This window comes from Chelon labrosus (assembly GCF_963514085.1).
Source record: "Chelon labrosus genome assembly, chromosome: 1".
Lineage (NCBI taxonomy): Eukaryota > Metazoa > Chordata > Actinopteri > Mugiliformes > Mugilidae > Chelon > Chelon labrosus.
In genome coordinates, this window is record NC_140337.1 from 33518786 (window position 1) to 33535775 (window position 16990).

Sequence of the window (16990 nt, forward strand, 5' to 3'; positions counted from 1 at the left end):
GAAGCTCAGCTGCAGTTCAACTTAGAATAAACTTTATTGATCCACAAGAGAAATGACTTGGTCACAGTAGCTCAGTATCACAAAGATAGAAAGTTGTCTCTGCCAGAAACACTGTTCTGTTTGTCAGATAATCAGAGTCTGCTTCTGTCATCACCAATGAAGAGTGATTCCATCTAATGTGTGGATGCTCAGTCAGCGTCCTGAAAGAGACTTTGGTCCCTGACCTGGAGACAAAGCAGGACATGGGACTCGTAGTTAACAGAGTCTCCAGCTGCTGCCATCACGGCCTGACTGGCTGTTCAAGTCCACCTGACATGAACAGCTACTGTAGAGTAGCTCCTGATCCAGATGCAGCAGAATGAGACAGATCAGAAACCTTTAGTCCATCACAGATCAACAAACACTGATCCTCACCACAACAATTCATCTACTGCTCACTTCCTGGACTCTAATGTCTCTTCTTTGGTGGCATGAACAGTTGATAGTCCTCAGACTGCTCTAGACAGATGTTGAAACCATCAGTCATCTAGAACTGATTGTTACTGGCTCTATTCTTGAAGCTCATCAACAGTTAGGTCCATCTACATCTTCATCTGAACACATTCAGGTTACTGTTCTACACCCAACTCAAGAACCAAGACATACTGGCTTTTTACAGGTGCTTCTTATTTAAATGGTGGTTTTCATTTAGAATTTCTTCAACTGAAAATATTCTGTTAAAGCAAACAACAACAAAAATGTCCTTTTTTCCTATAAATATCTAAAATATGTAGGTCAACCACACAAACAGCCACAAAATGAAGTAAATATCAGTTTACCCCTTAACACAGAGATAAATACAGGCATGATGTTCATTTCTTTAAATACCAAAACAACATGAAGTACCTGAAAACTTCAATACTGTAAACTGAAATACTTTAACTACTCTAACTGTATAAAATCAACTGAAAGTTTAATACTGAATTAAATCAAGGAAATAAGAAATGTTGAAATAAATAAATAAAACCAAGCTCTTGGGGTCTTTACCTTTGGGGCCCAGAAGACAGTAGTTTCTGCTGATACAGTTCAATGTTTTGTCTTAATTACTCACTCAACCTCCCAGATTGTGAGGATCCATGAGCAGGTAGGTGGTGATGAAGAGAACCGTCCATGATCACACAGGTCCAGGACACTGAGTCCAGTCCGTCCTAATCCAGATTTACATCCAACTACAGCTGCTCCTCTTGTCCTCATTCGTCCTCAGTGACAGACATCACCTGGTGTTTTCACTTAACAGTTTCCTAACCAAGACGTTCACGTCTCAAAGTCCATTAAACACTTTCCTACTTTTCCAAAGTAAAAACAAAGGTGTGTCACCTGACTGCAGGATGAGAGAGGACTACACGGTAACTTACACAGAATAAATCAAATCAGCTAAATAGCTCCTGCACCCATCCGTTAAACAAAAAGCTTCAACACCACGTTAGCACTCACACACAGGTGAGTCCAGGTGAGTCTCCTCCAGAAAACTCTGCTCTCACTCGCTTTAACTTGGGTCTCACCCACAAAATCACTTCTGATTGGCCCAGAGTCTGTCACTCAACCAAACTGAAACTACATTGGCTCCTTTTACAGGAAACGGAAAAACAGCAATGAAGCAAAGGATTCTGGGACATGTAGTCTTGATGACTGGCTGGAGCCTATCGCAGCTGTGATTGGTCTAGAGGTGGGGTCCACCCTGGACAGGTCTCCGGTCTATCACAGGGCCACGTTGGTGCTGTTGGTTACATTATATAGTTTTAGATATAGTCATCATTTAGTGTTTAATGTCTTTAATTTAATAAAATATGTTTCTAGTTCTATGTCACATCTCAATAAATTATATTTGTATTTACACTCCTTAGGTCTTTAGTGCTGACTGTAACAAGTAAATCATACTAACTAATCATAAATAATAATCATTTCTGACAGCTGGGATAGGCTCCAGGATTTTTTTGTGCATCTACTTGTGTACTTACGGTACAGGTGCTGGGACAGGCCAAAAAGCATGTGTCTCAATAAATAAATAAATGTTTATTTGGTGGATTCTGGTTCAGATTTCCAAACTCTAAAGTAAAGGGTTTCCTTCACAGGTCTGATCAAATCTTGTCTTGATTCTTGTTCACAGTGACCCTGACTACTACTGTACAATGGCTCAAGTCATTCTACTGGATAATTATGAAGAAGACTAATGACAACGTCACCCAAACTATCTCAAGTCACTCTGACACAGACCATTTACCTCCATTCAAACCTTATTTTCTTTAATAACTCTACAAAAACATTGACCTGATTCTTCTTAACAGTGATCCTCACTGACCTGAAGTCAGTTCACTGCACAGTTTGAAGAAAAAGTTCAGTTCACACCAGCATGTGTCTTTTTCTTCAGATCTTCTTTGTGATATTGCAACGTATTTGAAAAAGTGTCTTGTTTTCATTTTTTAAGAAGAGAAATAATCTGTAGCAAATGTTAGCACCAAGTCTATCCAGATTATAATGGAAGTATTAGAAATTAAGTGTTATCAGATGAAACCTTTAAATATCACAGTGACACAACAACTGTTGAGAGTATACTGATAAATAAACAAAACAATGTTAAAAGTAAATAATACATTGAGAAAAATTGAATAATAACAAGAATATTAATAACTGAAAAAACAAGCGTGGCTCTAAATGTTTTTGTAGAGTTATTAAACAGGGTGTCCGCGCGGTAGTGAAAGGTAGTAAAAGGTAGTAAAAAGAATCTACACAAATTAAGGCCCTTGAAAGGTAGTAAAAGGTAACAAACGCAATTTGACTTGGTAGTAAAAATGTTTTTATCTCTGCCTCAATATTTAATGAGTTTCCATTGTTTGTGTATTGTTTGTGTTTGCATGTTTGAACTTCATCTAGCCTACATAGTTTAAAAATATATACGGTGCTAACAGGACCTGAGTGAGGCGTAGTTGATAGCAATGACGTAGAGGTAAACATTGTGGAGTTGATAGCCTATCAGCGACGCTAACATTTTCCGCCTTTTTGCCGGGGCTATTATTAGAACCATCTCGGCGGGTCAGGGTGTGGGAGGATCCCCTCAGCGGGACCTCTCCCCGGCCCCCGCCGGGCGCATTTCCTCCGTGGCGGTGCGCGGCCTGTAAGTGCTCGGGGCGAAGGTGGCTCGTCGGCTCCGGCCGCGAGCTTTACAGCGACCCCCCGCATCTCACCTCACCGCTTCCCTGGGGTCGTGGAATCAGTGCTCACTACGCCCTCTCTCCGTGCGGGGAGGGACGGGTCCGACTCGCTCCCGGCGCGACTCCCGACCGGCAGCGGACTCACGCTCCGACCGCGTCGCGCCGCTCATTTGTTGTTAATGTTCTATAAGCATACCATGTTATGGTAACTGTACGTTTTCAATAAATGAACCTAGTAGGATATTTTATAGGTTCAAATAGACACAAAATCTTGTTTTTATTAATTCTACTCGTAGTTCGTTTTGCTCAAATAGAAATTAAGGCCTGCCTCTAATTCTGGCCTCCTTCCAATAAACCGATATAAAGGCCCGGGCCTGTATTAGAGGAAATACGGTATAAGACTTTTTTCTTTGTGTTTATTTGATTCCTATTCAAGACACTTTGACAAGAATGACTTTATATTGTTAATTTAGGCTACAGAGCTTCATTTTTTTAACATTTTCGGTTGGTGATGTGCCTTGTGATTTTTTTCAATGAAAGAAATGTACCTTGGCTCAAAAAAGGTTGAAAAACACTGATATAAAGACTGGCTTAAACCCGTCATGGGAAATGACCGTGAGGCATTTTGCAGTGTCTCAGGGCTGAGGTTCTCTGGTGCCTGAACACAGCAGCCAACCATCATTCATTCAACTCGAATGAATGTCATGCATCAACTTTTAAACACCCATGATTACCATCCATTACCACTCCATGGGCTCTTTGGACAGTTTTTAAGTCCAGTGTAAGCTATTGTTACAAGTTACCCCTTGTGATGTATTTCTTGTGATTAAATAAATTGCTCTTTTGACAGTAATTAACTGCTTAAGTCTGCATGTGTGAGAATGCGTGTTTGTGGGTAAGTGTGTGTGATGTGACACACTTTCTTATTAATCTTTATGGTTGTTAGGTGTTATTGTGTTTAAGAAGTGCAAAGGTTATTACTCACTTAATTAGGACTAAGGATCAACTCGACACTACAAAAAACACATAATTGACAATGACAATATTTAATGATCACAATTAAACATTAGTGTACCTGATATGTATGATGGGTCTGACAGTGTCACACTTATACCTTATAATTAGTAGTCCAAAAAGGGCTGCTGTTTGATGTCGTGTTGGTAGTAAAAAAGGTAGTAAATTCATCTCTGTGAATCCTGCATATACCCTGTTAAAGAACAAATGTTAGGACAGTTTGAATGGAAGTACATGGTGTGCCTCAGAATGACTTGAGATAGGTTGGCTGACTCATAATTATACAGCAAAATGACATTAAACGCTGATGTTCAACTGTGGAAAAGCCAACGTGTCTTTCTCCAGACCACACCATGCCATCAGGATGCATGTGATCTCTGCAGTATCTCTCTGGACTTTATCACTCCTCACTTTTGTCAGCGTGTAGTGGCGTGTGTTTAGAAGTGGGACACAAAAACTGTCTCTGTGATAATTAACAGGACTTTTATTACTTCTAGAACCAAGTAGTACAAACATCAGGTGACATCTAGTTGACGTAAATGCACAGTCAAGATATCTGCATGAACAGCCTGTGTTGTGGTAGAAAACAGATCAAGCACTTGATATTAACACTGGAAATATTTTATTACTAATTATCTTGGATTGTTCTTTTCTTGAAAACAATTAATAAAAACAAATAATAAAAGAAATAAAAAATGTGCTGTATCAGTTTGTTTTGTTAATTAAGACCTGTTTTCCCCTGAAGAATCAAACAGCTATGACTCTTTAACTGAACAATTCCACCAGTAAATAAAAATAGAGGCATATAATTAGTGATGCAGAGCTACGCAATGCAAACTATTGTTCTTCACTACGTTTTTCTTCTTATTATTAGTGATGCAGTGCTACGCAATGCAAACTATTGACCCTCATAGCAAAGCTATGGGAGTCAATAGTTTGCAGTGCGAAGCACGTTCTTCACTACGTTTTTTCTTCTTATTATCTGTGCCGATGCACTAGCTACCATTGCAGGCAATGGGAGCTGTGCCTGCCTGTGCATGGCACATATATTACTATTGCTTTGCGTTTATTATCTGTGCCGATGCACTAGCTCCCATTGCAGGCAATGGGAGCTAGTGCATGCACAAGCAGGCGCAGTCTTCCTGTGCATGGCACATATATTACTATTGCTCGCGTTTAATTTTCTTCCGCCTTCTTCCGTAATTTTTCGGTTCGCTACTCCTCCCAGAGTTTTGGAGCAAAGTAGATAAATTGTATATCCAGACGTGCGCCTTAATCGGGACAAGTGTGCTATGACTTTTCTAAGCGATTCTTCCAACGGGGCGAGAATAATCGGGCAAAAACCGGGCGTTTCGGCCCATTGAAATGAATGGAGAAGCCCGAAAAAAGCGGCAACATTCCAAAATGTACTCCTTCGCTTTGTCCGGCGATTACTCGGCCGTGCTTCGGAGTAGAAAATTGCTTGGAAGTTTGTACGAGGCACGGGAAGTGTAGCTTTTTAATCCTGAAAACGGCGTTTCGATACCTTTTACAGTTTGGTCAGGGTCGCAGTTTACGTTTTGGGGAAATTTTGGAAAAAAATTAAAAAATCATCGTTTATAATGGATCTCTATGGACGCACTCTGGCGCTCACTCTAACTTCAGAGTTTCGTCGAAATTCTGAAAATAAAAAGGTTCAATCTCACGGGGTGGCCACAGTTTTTCAGGGACAGAGATAAAAAATATATAAAAACGTAGGGATTTTTGTTGGCTTTCAGATGGTTTGGGTTTTATTTGTGTGGGACGTACGGTTTGGTCTGCAGGCTCCTCCGAGCGAGGAGTGCGCCGATCAGTTTTCGGATTTTTCCCCATGTGTGTGTATGTGAAAAGCGAGGGGGATTTTTCGACGATTTTTCTCGTCGCATACCTTTTTTTCTAAAACGACTACGGCCACAATTTTCGCAGTACCCGCGTGGGAACAACACTAAATTGTAGAAAACCCTCGGCTGACGCTCACAATGTGTTCGTTTTCTCGATAGGACTTGTAGTTTTTGATTTATGAGCATTTGTTCGGAGGGCAAATCCTAGGGTGCAGGAGAGAAGGGAGTATAACATATAGAATATCATGTGCGGCGTGTAGTCGTGGCAACGGCCCCTGACGAGCAGACTCAGCACAGGTGCACACAGAAAGTGGAGGGAAAAGAGTTCTCAGTGGATAACAGGATCTGCCAAAACATTAAAACCCCTCAAACCATTACTGCAGTACTGTAGGGGGCCAGAACCTGACACTATGACCCCCTCACTCCAACCCCCCCCACCTCCCCTCCCACTATAGCATTACAGACACAGACTGCCAAAACATTAGGGACTCTCAGACCATTACAGTAGCGAGGCTGACCCCTCCCCTCTCCCCTCCCTCCCTCCCCTCTCTCCCCCAAAAACCCCCTCTTCCCCCCCTCTCCCTCACCTCACACACACACACACTCCAACCCCCCCCCCCTCTCTCCCTCTCTCTCTCTCCCTCTCTCTCTCCCTCTCTCTCTCCCTCTCCCTCTTTCCCTCTCCCCCCCACTCCTCTCCCTCCTTCTCTTCCTCCCTCCCTCCTCTGTTGGTGCTTTCACACAGCTTCTAGGCCTGGTAGCCATTACATTACATTCACTACAGTAGGGAGGCAGAACACCCCTTGACCCCCCCCCTCCTCTGTTGGTGCTATCACTTTATTAGGTAAGTGAGTTTCTAGAATTATCCATATGTTAAGTGTTTGTGCCCAACATAGCTGAACTGTTAATAGAAGTTAACTACTAGCCGCCCAATGTTTTAGCCTTAGGCTAGCCTTCCAGAATAGCTCATGTATATTAGCGAGCTAGCGGAGCTAGCCGCTAGCTAACTGCGGCGGACTCAACCGCGGAGTTAGCCTCGAGCTAACCGCGAGCTAGCCTCGAGTTAACCGCGAGCTAACCGGGTATTAACCGCGAGCTAACCGGGATTTAACCGCGAGCTAACCGGGTATTAACCGCGAGCTAACCGGGATTTAACCGCGAGCTAACCGGGATTTAACCGCGGAGCCGCGGGACTTATCCGCGCACCCGCGGGAGTTAGCCGCGAGCTAACGCGCAGTCATCAAACCGGCACTGAAGTTAAAACATAATGTTGAAGTTTTACAATTTAAAGGGAAGATATTTTTAAATATAACTATGTAAAACTGAAAAATATATTATTCCACCACATAAAGTAGGAAACATTTATGGCTTGTAACAACATTAATGACATTTTATATATAATTGGAGTAATTAGTGATGCAGTGCTACGCAATGCAAACTATTGACCCTCATAGCAAAGCTATGGGAGTCAATAGTTTGCAGTGCGAAGCACTGCAAACTAATAATAATAAGAAAAAACGTAGTGAGAACAATAGTTCTCACGAGGCTTCAGTGCCGGTTTGAAAACGTAGTGAGAACAATAGTTCTCACGAGGCTTCAGTGCCGGTTTGATGACTGCGCGTTAGCTCGCGGCTAACTCCCGCGGGTGCGCGGATAAGTCCCGCGGCTCCGCGGTTAAATCCCGGTTAGCTCGCGGTTAAATCCCGGTTAGCTCGCGGTTAATACCCGGTTAGCTCGCGGTTAAATCCCAGACCATTACAGTAGCGAGGCTGACCCCTCCCCTCTCCCCTCCCTCCCTCCCCTCTCTCCCCCAAAAACCCCCTCTTCCCCCCCTCTCCCTCACCTCACACACACACACACTCCAACCCCCCCCCCCCTCTCCCTCTCTCTCTCCCTCTCTCTCTCCCTCTCCCTCTTTCCCTCTCCCCCCCACTCCTCTCCCTCCTTCTCTTCCTCCCTCCCTCCTCTGTTGGTGCTTTCACACAGCTTCTAGGCCTGGTAGCCATTACATTACATTCACTACAGTAGGGAGGCAGAACACCCCTTGACCCCCCCCCTCCTCTGTTGGTGCTATCACTTTATTAGGTAAGTGAGTTTCTAGAATTATCCATATGTTAAGTGTTTGTGCCCAACATAGCTGAACTGTTAATAGAAGTTAACTACTAGCCGCCCAATGTTTTAGCCTTAGGCTAGCCTTCCAGAATAGCTCATGTATATTAGCGAGCTAGCGGAGCTAGCCGCTAGCTAACTGCGGCGGACTCAACCGCGGAGTTAGCCTCGAGCTAACCGCGAGCTAGCCTCGAGTTAACCGCGAGCTAACCGGGTATTAACCGCGAGCTAACCGGGATTTAACCGCGAGCTAACCGGGTATTAACCGCGAGCTAACCGGGATTTAACCGCGAGCTAACCGGGATTTAACCGCGGAGCCGCGGGACTTATCCGCGCACCCGCGGGAGTTAGCCGCGAGCTAACGCGCAGTCATCAAACCGGCACTGAAGTTAAAACATAATGTTGAAGTTTTACAATTTAAAGGGAAGATATTTTTAAATATAACTATGTAAAACTGAAAAATATATTATTCCACCACATAAAGTAGGAAACATTTATGGCTTGTAACAACATTAATGACATTTTATATATAATTGGAGTAATTAGTGATGCAGTGCTACGCAATGCAAACTATTGTTCTTCACTACGTTTTTTCTTCTTATTAGTGATGCAGTGCTACGCAATGCAAACTATTGACCCTCATAGCAAAGCTATGGGAGTCAATAGTTTGCAGTGCGAAGCACTGCAAACTATTGTTCTCACTACGTTTTTTCTTCTTATTATTAGTGATGCAGTGCTACGCAATGCAAACTATTGACCCTCATAGCAAAGCTATGGGAGTCAATAGTTTGCAGTGCGAAGCACTGCAAACTATTGTTCTTCACTACGTTTTTTCTTCTTATTAGTGATGCAGTGCTACGCAATGCAAACTATTGACCCTCATAGCAAAGCTATGGGAGTCAATAGTTCTTCACTACGTAGTTCTTCACTACGTTTTTCTTCTTATTATTAGTGATGCAGTGCTACGCAATGCAAACTATTGACCCTCATAGCAAAGCTATGGGAGTCAATAGTTTGCAGTGCGAAGCACTGCAAACTATTGTTCTTCACTACGTTTTTCTTCTTATTATTATTAGTGATGCAGTGCTACGCAATGCAAACTATTGACCCTCATAGCAAAGCTATGGGGGCCAATAGTTTGCAGTGCGAAGCACTGCAAACTATTGTTCTTCACTACGTTTTTTCTTCTTATTATTATTATTATTATTAAACTTTTTCCTACGCATTTTCGAAACCTTTCAACTCAAATACCGTTCGTCGCACACAGGTCAAAATACATCAAAACGTGCGTCTCGATCGGACTCGGTGTGCTTCTATACAGTTCTTTCAAACAAGATTTTTTCGCGACGTAGTCGCGAAAAAACTGCGACAAATTTCCCAATTGAAATGAATGGAGAAGCCCGAAAAAAATAAAAATTCAACAGACATTTTCAACAATGAACTGCTCTGGCATACTTTAACCGAGAGACTTCATTTAAACTTTAAAACGTAGGTACTCTTGCCTTCTCTTCAGAGATTCACTTCACTTGTCGACAACTTTTACCGTTTTTAAACTATGAAGCCTCAGAGTTGTGTAGGTTTTTACTCAAATTTCAGGGTTTATAATGGGTGTGTATTGCGCGGAATGTTTGTGCTAGAGTGGATGACATCATCAGCTAGAGTGAGGAGGGGAGAAGAAAGTTAGTCAAAAAACTGCACAGAAACTGCTCCCGTGGCCACAAATTTCACACGACAGACATAATTTATACATAGAAACGTAGGAAAATTTGTCTTCTCACTCAAATTCGTCTGCTAAAGCTGTAAGTCTTATAGTTTTGGCGTCAGACACAAAGATGCGCCAGCAACACCCACCCACAGCTCCATAGACTGCCATGTTAAAAAGGCAGGGAAATTTCTGGAGGAAAGCAGACGTAACCTTTCTTTGAATCGCTTTAATAGGTCACATTTCTTCATTTTACCCACAAACTGCATATGTAGACGTTGAGGAAAGCCTCAAGATGCCCAAAGTTAAGTCGGTTCAATGATTGGAAATACGGTTTTGCCACAAGTCCTTCCTGTTCGAGGCGATTTTTCAGCATTTTCTCTCTCTCTCCCCGTCTTCCAACTGACATTCGAACAGGAGCAGTTGACCCTGGTAGCCATGACAACCAGACCCCAACCAGCTTACACACGTTCACACACGCAGCTGCTGGGGACGAGAGGCGGGAAAAGAGCTCTCAGTGGAAAACATGATCTGCCAAAACATTAAAACGACTAGCCGCCCAGTGATTTAGCCGACGACTAGCCTTCCAGCATAGCGCATGTATGTTAGCAAGCTAGCGGAGCTAGCCGCTACCTTAACGCCGCGGACTCAACCGCGGAGTTAGCCTCGAGCTAACCGCTAGCTAACCGCTAGCTAACCGGGATTTAACCGCGGACCCGCGGGAGTTAAACACGAATTAGCCGCGGCAGTTAGCCGTGAGCTAACGCGGAGGCTAGTGGGGTTAGCCGCCGGCTAATTCGCCGCCTTGCTAGCGGGTGCTTATCACAGTAATAATGTTGAAGTTTTACAATTTAAAGGGAAGATATTTTTAAATTAAACTGTGTCAAACTGAAAAATATATTATTCCACCACATAAAGTAGGAAACATTTATGGCTTGCAACAACATTAATGACAGTATATATATAATTGGAGTAATTTAATATATGATGTTTTTAATTAAATAAATAATGAGCTGTTGAACACTCATAAGAGTTATATTAAGTATGTTACATAACATTATTTGACATGTCTGTTTGTCTGCCTATAGTTTTCCTCCAGCTGATCCAGACAGACTGCAGTGACGTCCAACATGAGACAAAGAGCTGGACTCGCAGGACAATTTGAAGGTCTTCACTTCATCGCTGATTCCTTGTTACAGCCTGGATGTGTTAAGCTTAATATTATTGTTTATCTAACTGTAAGACTGTGCCGTAAACTGTTAAACTATTGCTCAGGTAGGAGTAATGAGTTTTATTGTTAAAATTATTATGATTAACGATCAATTGTTACGATTTGCTCGTTCTTTGTCTGGGGATCCTAGTGAGATCCCTCCCACTCTCTTCCTTATTTGATGCTGGCTTTCAGGTGGAGCTGGGAGGGGTCTGCCGCCTGTACCTGCCCTTCAGTTTGTAGAAGGGCGTAAAGGACGACCCTTCTCAGTGTCTCTCTCTCTCAGCCAGGCCTACTGCATCCTCCTCATCCTGTTTGGTTTGTTGTACCCTGCATGACATCAAACTCACACCCATCCAGTCAGAAGGAACCAGGCCTTAAATGACTATTTGAGTTGTGCTTTTTGTTATAGCTGCTGCTCATGGTAGTAAAGACATGCTACTTAGTAAAGACATTCGCGACGTAAGTCGCGAATACTTTCATACCTGTCTTGACCTGACCATTACTTTTTGTAGTCAAACATGGATTATATTATGACTATATGAACAGGTGATCATGAAAGCATCATAGCATGGTAGCATCATGGTAGCATCATTAAAGCATCTTAGCATCATAGCATTGTAGCATCATTAAAGCATCTTAGCATTGTAGTATCTTAGCATCATAGCATCTTAGTATAAGGAAAACACACACTTTATGACAACTACAGATGTTTAACATGTGTCTGCTTTGTTATTGGCTTGTTGCTTACATTTACTTATAACATTTGAAAGACATTTCAAATTTTTTTGCATTGTCTTTGATAGGATTAAAGGGTTCCTGTGCTTCGACAGCTGAGAGTGATCATCGTTGATTCATCGCCCTCAACCATCGCAGAGCAGTATCGCCACCTCACCCACACACATACATTCACCACACCTTCATCTACACAGATTTAATTTAAGTATAACATATTACATTAATTTGTCTTAGATTAGATTATTTTACATTAGGTAGTTAGAGTTTAGGTAAAGGTTAGGGTTTAGGTTAGTTTGATAGGTTTGATAGCCTGTTAAGCTTTGAAAAGTATTTTGTCTTGTTTTTGTTTTCTGTCTATTTTTTGTCAGCAGGATGCCTAGGAAGTCCAGACGTTCCATGGCGGTGAAGCAGCGCTGGAGGAGGCTCGACCTGGAGGAGCTGAGGTCCACCCCTTCCCCCCTGGAGGTATTTACACAGTAGATAAGCTTCTGTGCCACAATGACATCTGTCTGCGTGAAAATGGCTCTAGAAATGTTACATCTATTGTTTTCTCCTTAACTGCTGAGTTCTGTATGTGTTTGGTCTTAATGTTTCATCAGACGTCCCCCCCGGCCGGAGAGGAGCCTTCCCACCGACCCTGCTCTTAAGCTCGTCCCCCCGTTCGTGCTCGTGAGTATCTCTCAATGATCAATAAATTCATTCATTCATTCAGCATTGTAGCATCTTGGCATAGTAGCATCATCGTAGCATCGTAGCATCGTACTATCACAGCAATATAGCATGGTATCGCAGACTGCTGCGGCCACTGCATCACTCTCGCGATTTCCCGCAGGGGAATTGTCTAGTTAGTGATGCAGTGCTACGCAATGCAAACTATTGACCCTCATAGCAAAGCTATGGGAGTCAATAGTTTGCAGTGCGAAGCACTGCAAACTATTGTTCTTCACTACGTTTTTTCTTCTTATTATTATTAAACTTTTTCCTACGGATTTTCGAAACTTTTCAACTCAAATACCGTTCGTCGCACACAGACACAAAATACATCAAAACGTGCGTCTCGATCGGACTCGGTGTGCTTCTATACAGTTCTTTCAAACAAGATTTTTTCGCGACGTAGTCGCGAAAAAAATGCGATAAATTTCCCATTGAAATGAATGGAGAAGCCCGAAAAAAGCGGCAACATTCCAAAATTTACAGCTTGGCTTTGTCGAGTGATTACTCGGCCATGCTTTGTAGTAGAAACTTGCTTGGAAGTTTGTACGAGGCACGGGAAGTGTAGCTTTCTCTTCCTGAAAACGGCGTTTCGATACCTTTTACGGTTTGGTCAGGGTCACAGTTTACGTTTTGGTGAAATTTGGGGAAAAAAATTAAAAATCAGCGTTTATAATGGGGCTCTATGGGCCCACTCTGACCGACACTCTAACTTCAGAGTTTCGGTGATATTCTGAAAAAAAAAGGTTCAATCTCACGTGGTGGCCACAGATTTTGAGGTTCAGAGATAAAAAATACGTAAAAACGTAGGGATTTTTGTTGGCTTTCAGATGGTGTGGGTTTTATTTGTGTGAGACGTACGGTTTGGGCTGCAGGCTCCTCCGAGCGAGGAGTGCGCCGACCAGTTTTCGAATTTTTCCCCATGTGTGTGTATGTGGAAAGCGAGAGCGATTTTTCGACGATTTTTCACGTCGCATACTTTTTTTCTAAAACGACTACGGCCACAATTTTCGCAGTAGGCGCGTGGGAACAACACTAAATTGTAGAAAACCCTCGGCTGACGCTCACGATGTGTTCGTTTTCCCGATAGGACTTGTAGTTTTTGATTTATGAGCATTTGTTCGGAGGGCAAATCCTAGTTTGCACTTTCCCTCTGACTCAGGCAGAGGTGAGAGAGAGAAGGAGACTTCAGCATCAGTAGACCCTGGTAGCCATGACAACCAGACCCCAACCAGCTTACACACGCAGCAGGAGGGGACGAGAGGCGGGAAAAGAGCTCTCAGTGGAAAACATGATCTGCCAAAACATTAAAACCCCCCAAACCATCGCTGTCTCCCTTGGTGCTTTCACACAGCTGCTGGGCCTCTTAGCTATAGTTTGACCTTTTCCTTTATTTTAAACACAAATTATATCTGGCTGCTTTGCTGAAACTCCTGACACAACATCCCTGACCCGTTTCCTTCATCTTATTAGGTCAGTGAATAGCTTAACTGCTAACAGACGCTAACGACTAGCCGCCCAGTGATTTAGCCGACGACTAGCCTTCCAGCATAGCGCATGTATGTTAGCAAGCTAGCGGAGCTAACGGAGCTAGCTAGCCGCTAGCTTAACGCCGCGGACTCAACCGCGGAGTTAGCCTCGAGCTAACCGCTAGCTAACCGCTAGCTAACCGGGATTTAACCGCGGACCCGCGGGAGTTAAACACGAATTAGCCGCGGCAGTTCGCCGTGAGCTAACGCGGAGGCTAGTGGGGTTAGCCGCCGGCTAATTCGCCGCCTTGCTAGCGGGTGCTTATCACAGTAATAATGTTGAAGTTTTACAATTTAAAGGGAAGATATTTTTAAATTAAACTGTGTCAAACTGAAAAATATATTATTCCACCACATAAAGTAGGAAACATTTATGGCTTGCAACAACATTAATGACAGTATATATATATAATTGGAGTAATTTAATATAATATGATGTTTTTAATTAAATAAATAATGAGCTGTTGAACACTCATAAGAGTTATATTAAGTATGTTACATAACATTATTTGACATGTCTATTTGTCTGCCTATAGTTTTCCTCCAGCTGATCCAGACAGACTGCAGTGACGTCCAACATGAGACAAAGAGCTGGACTCGCAGGACAATTCGAAGGTCTTCACTTCATCGCTGATTCCTTGTTACAGCCTGGATGTGTTAAGTTTAATATTATTGTTTTTCTAACTGTAAGACTGTGCCGTAAACTGTTAAACTATTGCTCAGGTAGGAGTAATGAGTTTTATTGTTAAAATTATTATGATTAACGATCAATTGTTACGATTTGCTCGTTCTTTGTCTGGGGATCCTAGTGAGATCCCTCCCACTCTCTTCCTTATTTGATGCTGGCTTTCAGGTGGAGCTGGGAGGGGTCTGCCGCCTGTACCTGCCCTTCAGTTTGTAGAAGGGCGTAAAGGACGACCCTTCTCAGTGTCTGTCTCTCTCAGCCAGGCCTACTGCATCCTCCTCATCCTGTTTGGTTTGTTGTACCCTGCGTGACATCAAACTCACACCCATCCAGTCAGAAGGAACCAGGCCTTAAATTACTATTTGAGTTGTGCTTTTTGTTATAACTGCTGCTCATGGTAGTAAAGACATGCTACTTAGTAAAGACATTCGCGACGTAAGTCGCGAATACTTTCATACCTGTCTTGACGTGACCATTACTTTTTGTAGTCAAACATGGATTATATTATGACTATATGAACAGGTGATCATTAAAGCATCATAGCATGGTAGCATCATGGTAGCATCATTAAAGCATCTTAGCATCATAGCATTGTAGCATCATTAAAGCATCTTAGCATCATAGCATCTTAGTATAAGGAAAACACACACTTTATGACAACTACAGATGTTTAACATGTGTCTGCTTTGTTATTAGCTTGTTGCTTACATTTACTTATAACATTTGAAAGACATTTCAATTTTTTTGCATTGTCTTTGATAGGATTAAAGGGTTCCTGTGCTTCGACAGCTGAGAGTGATCATCGTTGATTCATCGCCCTCAACCATCGCAGAGCAGTATCGCCACCTCACCCACACACATACATTCACCACACCTTCATCTACACAGATTTAATTTAAGTATAACATATTACATTAATTTGTCTTAGATTAGATTATTTTACATTAGGTAGTTAGAGTTTAGGTAAAGGTTAGGGTTTAGGTTAGTTTGATAGGTTTGATAGCCTGTTAAGCTTTGAAAAGTATTTTGTCTTGTTTTTTTTTTCTGTCTATTTTTTGTCAGCAGGATGCCTAGGAAGTCCAGACGTTCCATGGCGGTGAAGCAGCGCTGGAGGAGGCTCGACCTGGAGGAGCTGAGGTCCACCCCTTCCCCCCTGGAGGTATTTACACAGTAGATAAGCTTCTGTGCCACAATGACATCTGTCTGCGTGAAAATGGCTCTAGAAATGTTACATCTATTGTTTTCTCCTTAACTGCTGAGTTCTGTATGTGTTTGGTCTTAATGTTTCATCAGACGTCCCCCCCGGCCGGAGAGGAGCCTTCCCACCGACCCTGCTCTCAAGCTCGTCCCCCCGTTCGTGCTCGTGAGTATCTCTCAATGATCAATAAATTAATTAATTCATTCAGCATTGTAGCATCTTGGCATAGTAGCATCATCGTAGCATCGTAGCATCGTACTATCACAGCAATATAGCATGGTATCGCAGACTGCTGCGGCCACTGCATCACTCTCGCGATTTCCCGCAGGGGAATTGTCTAGTTATTATTAAACTTTTTCCTACGGCCGATTTTCGAAACCTTTCAACTCAAATACCGTTCGTCGCACACAGACACAAAATACATCAAAACGTGCGTCTCGATCGGACTCGGTGTGCTTCTATACAGTTCTTTCAAACAAGATTTTTTCGCGACGTAGTCGCGAAAAAACTGCGACAAATTTCCCAATTGAAATGAATGGAGAAGCCCGACAAAAAAAAAATATCAACAGACATTTTCAACAATGAACTGCTCTGGCATACTTTAACCGAGAGACTTCATTTAAACTTTAAAACGTAGGTACTCTTGCCTTCTCTTCAGAGATTCACTTCACTTGTCGACAACTTTTACCGTTTTTAAACTATGAAGCCTCAGAGTTGTGTAGGTTTTTACTCAAATTTCAGGGTTTATAATGGGTGTGTATTGCGCGGAATGTTTGTGCTAGAGTGGATGACATCATCAGCTAGAGTGAGGAGGGGAGAAGAAAGTTAGTCAAAAAACTGCACAGAAACTGCTCCCGTGGCCACAAATTTCACACGACAGACATAATTTATACATAGAAACGTAGGAAAATGTGTCTTCTCACTCAAATTCGTCTGCTAAAGCTGTAAGTCTTATAGTTTTGGCGTCAGACACAAAGATGCGCCAGCAACACCCACCCACAGCTCCATAGACTGCCATGTTAAAAAGGCAGGGAAATTTCTGGAGGA

General features: G+C 42.6%; 1 long non-coding RNA gene across 1 annotated transcript; it reads left to right on the forward strand.

Moving 5' to 3' along the window:
• Nucleotides 1-11514: 11514 nt before the first annotated feature.
• LOC311487622 lies at nt 11515-14663 on the forward strand. Its single transcript, XR_014699044.1, has 3 exons — nt 11515-12285; nt 12420-12489; nt 14597-14663. It is a non-coding gene; the product is annotated as an uncharacterized lncRNA (long non-coding RNA).
• Nucleotides 14664-16990: the final 2327 nt, after the last annotated feature.